This window comes from Mandrillus leucophaeus, unplaced genomic scaffold, assembly GCF_000951045.1.
Source record: "Mandrillus leucophaeus isolate KB7577 unplaced genomic scaffold, Mleu.le_1.0 Scaffold1021, whole genome shotgun sequence".
In the NCBI taxonomy this organism is placed as follows: domain Eukaryota; kingdom Metazoa; phylum Chordata; class Mammalia; order Primates; family Cercopithecidae; genus Mandrillus; species Mandrillus leucophaeus.
Genome location: NW_012098333.1, coordinates 54,166 through 60,353, shown reverse-complemented (window position 1 = coordinate 60,353; position 6,188 = coordinate 54,166). Strand labels below are relative to the sequence as shown.

Below are 6,188 nucleotides of genomic sequence, written 5' to 3'. Positions count from 1 at the left end.
GGCACACATCTATAATCCCAGCTACTTGGGAGGCTGAGGTAGAAAGGTCACCTGAGCCTGGGAAGTCGAGGCTGCAGTGAACCAAGATCATGCCACTGTACTCCAGCCTGGGCAACCGGAGTGGACCCCGTTTCAAAAACAAAACAGGCCAAGTGCATACACTCATGCGTGCCTGTAATCCCAGCTACTCAGGAGGTTGAGGCAGAAGAATCACTTGAACCCAGGAGGCCAAGGGTGTAGTGAGCCAAGATCTCACCACTGCACTCCAGCCTGGGCGACACAGCAAAACTCCGTCGCAAAAACGTAGAAAAATAAAACCACAATTTGGGTAAGTAGATATCTGGTTCCCTGAACTGTCCGGGTATGGACGGCCCTCCCATTGGATTGGGATGGGACGCTGATCTCGGATAGCACACCCATGGGTGGATAGTCCACCCATCTGCCACCTGCCAGGGTCTCCTTCCTGATCCAGCCCAGGGCATGCCAGGGGCACTCACTTGATGTAGTAGCCAGCAGATTCTAGGTAGGATGCAGGCTCCTGGCCAGACCACATCACCACGGCAGGGTGATTCTTGTCTCTGTGCACCAGTTCTTCCATCACCCACATGTAGTGATGTACAGACACGTTGTTGAAGAGCTGCCGGGGGCCAGGAGGGAAGGGATGGAGGCACGGTGTGGCCCATGGGCTGGCCAGGCAGAGCAGACGCACAGCAGGGACTCATGGCAGCACCAGGCCCACAGCGGGACACTCATCAATAACCACAATTCCATATCAGTCACACATCTGCAGCATCTCTGCGTAGGGATAGTGGCTGGTGCAGAAGGTGTTGGTGCCAAGCCAGCGAAGCAGGTTGAAGTCCTTCACCAGCAGCAGACAGTCGAAGTCCTTCCCTCGGATCTAGAGGACAGCAGAGCCTAGTGATCCCTGTCCCTGTCACAGCTGCACTTCCTCCAATGGCAGGACTCTGGAGAGCCACCCTATGAGCCCCCTCTCCAGCCCAAGCACCAGCTCTGCAGCGGGGTGGTTTGGAGCCATTTGCCTCATTGCCCTGGGCTGCCCTCAGCAATGGGACACAGGGAAGGCGAAAATGGAAGGTGACCAGCAGCAGCCCCCACGAGGACCCAGGAGCCCCAATGCACGCCTGCATCCTCATGCTTGTTGACACTGTGGAAATAGAAAGGTTTCCCATTGATGAGGAACTGGCTCTCGGTGACAGCCACAGTGCGGATCGCCACAGGGAGTGTGTAGAAGTCAGAAAAAGGCCCCAGTGATGTCTGTGCAGTCAGCCACACCTACGACAGCCAAAGCGCCAGGTGTGAGCACCCCGACAGCCTGAGCCCCATCTGGCCTGGCCTGGCCTGGCCTGCAGCAGGAAGACCCCCAGTGCACCCCAGCAGCCGCCTCGGGGCCTGCAAGCAGAGAAGCAGCAATCAGAGGCTCTGCACCCCAGCAGCCGCCTCGGGGCCTGCAAGCAGAGAAGCAGCAATCAGAGGCTCTGCCTCTGGCTGACCTTGGGACCTGCCCTTCAAAACTGGGCCTTCTCCTTGACCAGACGAGGTGGCTCATGCCTGGAATCCCCACGCTTTGGGAGGCTAAGGCAGGAGGATCACTTGAGACCAGGAGTTCAAGACCAGCCTGCGCAACAGAATGAGACCCCAACTCTATAAAAAAGATTTTGTTCTGAGACAATCTCACTCTGTCGCCCAGGATGAAGTGCAGTGGCGTGATCTCAACTCACCGCAGCCTCTGCCTCCCAGGTGCAAGCAATTCTCCTGCCTCAGCCTCCCGAGTAGCTGGGATTACAGATGCCCAGCAAATTTGCATATTTTAGTAGAGACAGTGTTTCACCATGTTGGCCAGGCGGGTCTTGAGCTCCTGGCCTCAAGTGATCTGCCCGCTTCAGCCTCCCAAAGGGCTGGGATTACAGATGTGAGCCACCATGCCCGGTCTACAGATAAAATTGTTTTAATTAGCCAGGCATGGTAGCATGTGCCTATAGTCCCAGCAACTCAGGAAGCCAAAGTAGGAAGACTGCTGCTGCCTGGGAGCTCAAGGCTGCAGTGAGCTGTGATCAGGCCAGCGTACTACAACCTAGGTGACAGAGACCATCTCAAAAAAAAAAAAAAAAAAAAAAAAAAAACCTTTGGGCCCCCCACCAAAGGTGGGAAACATCAGAGAGCTCAGAGGACCGCGCCTGCCCGTTCACCTGTCCTGGGCTCCTGCTGAAGCCAGGGCTGCCAGAGGGGGCAAAAGACCTCCCTTAAACAAGTCCTGAACCATCATTACCTCCCACGAGTACAGGTAGGCGGGGTGTTCGTGCATCAGGTCTGGCCACCAGAGGCTGGCACCTGGCACCTTCAGCTGGCCCTGGGTCCCAGCCCCGTTGGCCACGACTTCTGCATCCAAATGTTTTCTGCATCCAAAAGACGCACTTCCAACTCGAACTGGTTACTGCACTTGATGGAGATCTGGTAATTCACCAGCCCTGGAGGAGGCAAGAGAGACCAGGACTTAGGGAGGGACACGACTTGGGTCACACAAATGGGAATGCCCCACAGCGGCCACTCCCAGGCAGCCATTTGCTTCTGTTGCGCTTTTTTTTTTTTTTTTTTTTTTGAGACAGAGTCTCACTCTGTCACCCAGGCTGGACTGTAGTGCCGTGATCTCGGCTCACTGCAACCTCTACCTCTGGAGTTCAGTTGATTCTCCTGCCTCAGTCTCCTGAGTACCTGGGATTATAGACATGCACAACCATGCCTGGTGAATTTTTGTATTTTTAGTAGAGACAGGTTTTGCCATGTTGGCCAGGCTGGTCTCGAACTCCTGACCCTACATGATCCACCTACCTCAGCCTCCCAAGGTGCTGGGATTACAGGCATGAGCCACTGCGCCTGGCGTGTTTTTTTTAATTTAAAAAAACTTTTTTTGGGCCGGGTGTGGTAGCTCACGCCTATAATCCCAGTACTTTGGGAGGCCGAGAGGGGTGGATCACCTGAGGTCAGGAGTTCAAGACCAGCCTGGTCATCATGGTGAAACTCTATCTCTATTAAAAATACAAAAATTAGCCGGGCGTGGTGGCACATGCCTGTAATCCCAGCTACTTGGGAGGCTGAGGCAGGAGAAAAGCTTGCACCTCAGAGGTGGAGGTTGCAGTGAGCCAAGATCGTGCCATTGCACCACTCCATCCTGGGTGACAAGACCAAGATTTTGTCTCCAAAAAAAAAAAAAATCTTTTTTTTGGCCAGGCACAGTGGTCACACCTGTAATCCCAACACACCAACACAGGGGAGGCTGAGGTGGGAGGATCACTTGAGTCCAGTAGTTCAAGACCAGCCTGGGTAACATAGGGAAACCACATCTTCCCTAAAAATAACAAAAATTAGCTGGGCATGGTGGTGCTTGCCTGCAATCCCAGCAGCCCCAGGTACTTGGGAGGCTGAAGTGCGAGGACTGCTTGAGCCAGGAGACTGCTTGAGCCAGGACTGCTTGAGCCACAAAGTCAGAAACAGAGGATGTAGGCTGGGCACGGTGGTTCACACCTGCAGTGAGCTATGATCTTGAGGCAGAGTAGGTAGTCAAGGAAGCAACCGTGTCCTTCAGACGTGCCAACCACGGCACTGAGACGTGTGATGTGTGAACAAGCATGTACAGCTACAGCCCATGTGCACCCAGAGGATGACCCAGAACGTGCTTAGAGTAACACCTCTTCCCAGCTCCTTAGGAATTCATCATGGAAGCCTCCTAGAAAGGGAGTTTTCCCACTAATAACCAGCGCTCTCATCCTTACAAGCAGCCTGCCCTGAATTCTCTCTTTCAGGGTGAACCACGTATTTCGCATTTCACTATGTTTTTTGAGATGGGGTCTCGCTCTGTCATCCAGGCTGTCTCAGACTCCCGAGTATCTGGGATTATATAATTGAGTGTTGCAATCTCAGCTCACTGCAACCTCCACCTCCCGGGTTCAAGCAGTTCTCCCATCGCAGCCTCCCTAGTAGCTGGGATTACAGGCACACGCCACCACACCCAGTTAATGCCGTCCAGGCTGGTTTGAACTCCTGAGCGCAAGTGATCCACCCGCCTCGGCCTCCCAAAATGCTGGGATTACAGGCATGAGCCTCTGTGCCCGGGCTATTCTTCACTTAACTTGCAAAATACTTTTCCCTTTACAATAAATTGCTCTCTGCTGCATCATCTTTGCTGTGTGATTCTCATTTAAATTCTTTTTTATTTTAATTATTTATTCTTTTTGAGACAGGGTCTTACTATGTTGCCCAGGCTGGTCTTGAACTTTTGAGCTCAAGTGATCCACCCACCTTGGCCTCCCAAAGTGCTGGGATGACAGGCATTAGCCGCCACACCCAGCCTAAATTCTTTGAAACTTACAACTGTGGCCCCACAACAGCTGTCAATCATCACACCACTGCCATCCAGCCTGGGCGACAGTGCAAGGCCTCCTCTCACAAAAGAAAAAAGATATATTAAAAAAAAAAATTTTTTTTTTAATTTTTCTTAAACAAAGGGTATCCCAGCCATGCACAGTGGCTCACACCTGTAATCCTTGCACTTTGGGAGGCCGAGGCGGGTGGATCATCTGAGGTCAGGAGTTCAAGACCAACCAGGCCAACATGGTGAAACCCCATCTCTACTAAAAAACATAAAAATATTAGCTGGATGTAGTGGAAGGTGCCTGTAATCCCAGCTACTTGGGAAGCTGAGGCAGGAGAATCACTTGAACTTGGGAGGCGGAGGTTGCAGCGAGCCCAAGATTGCACTAGTGTTCTCCAGTCTGGGCTCCTACAGAGTGAGACTCCAGCTCAAAAACAAATAAAAAAAGACAGGGTCTCCCTCTGTTGCCCAGACCAGAGTGCAGTGACGCGGTCACAGCTCACTGCACCCTTGACCTCCCAGGCTCAACTGATTCTCCTGCCTCAGCAGCTGGGACTACCGGCACGTATCACTATGCCTGGCTAATTTTTAAATTTTTTGTGCTGATGGTCTTGCTATGTTGCCCAGCCTGGTCTTGGAACTCTTGGCCTGAAGTGATCCTCCTACCAAGTCCTCCTTACAAAGAGCTGGGATGACAGGCGTGAGCCACTGCACCCGGCCCCCCGAAGCTGCCTGTTCCTTGAGCACGATGTGTAGCAATGGGAGCTAGAGTGAGAGCAGCACCGTGGGGAAGGGACAGGACTGCCACCCTGAGCTGTGTGACGTTAGACCAAACCCCTCTTCTCCAAGTGAGATCAGCCACATGAGTGATCTCGGGAGCCCGTGCCCGCTCAGACAGCCTGGATTTTAGCTTCATAGGTGGTTGGGAACCTGTGAAGGTTTAGAGATGCTGGGAGAACCTTTTTCCTGGGAGAGTTTTCCAAATAGGGAACAAACAGAGCCACTCGGGGCCCCGCTGAGGGAGGATCCTACCAGAAGCTCTCATCACTGTCTCGCTCCACACGGGTGGTGACGATGATGTCATCGATGTAGGTAGTTGGTGTCGTGTACAGAAGCACAGACCGCTGCAGTCCCGCGTAGTTGAAGAAGTCAAAGTCTGTGTTCTGGACAAAGTTACCCTTGGGATACCTAGGGCGGAGGACTGTGGTTCGCTGGGCCCTTGCCATGGGTCTTTTGCCCTCAGTTCACTTGCCACCCCAGATCAGGGCCTCATCTCTGTGTAGGCCACCCTGTCCCTGGCAGGAAGACCACAGGGTGGGGTGGGAAGGTGGGTGCGTGCAGTGGAGGCAGGATGGTACCCACTTAGACGTGCCGGTCACGTACGGATGGTCCCTGGTGGCAGGGTGGGGGGCTGAGCGTGCTGTTGATGGCGACAGTGACGCAGAGGCGGGGCAAGGGCCCCACCGGGAACAGGCTGCTGATGTTGGTCTCGAAGGGGAGGTAGCCCCTTTCATGCTCTAGCGTGTCAACCCCATTCACCCACTGCAGACATAGGAGATATGCATGGGGCGGGGGCAGGTCGGGGCATGAGGAGGGGCTCTGCTATCAGGCACTCCCTCACATAACCTGCAGCATGGGGCTCAGGGCCCTGCCAGCCAGACGGGAAGAATGACATTCCAATGGGGTAGATCAGGCCACCTATCCCCCTACACAGGGCACAGCCCCCAGGGCAGGGTAAGGCCCCCACCGTCACACCCCAGGAGACAGGCTGTGGGTGGCATCCGAGGGTCCCATGCTGTTC

General features: G+C 53.9%; 1 pseudogene; it reads right to left on the bottom strand.

Annotated features, from left to right (window-relative positions):
- Nucleotides 1-493: 493 nt before the first annotated feature.
- The window catches only part of LOC105537229, an 18,285-nt pseudogene continuing 12,590 nt past the window's right edge, over nucleotides 494-6,188 (bottom strand).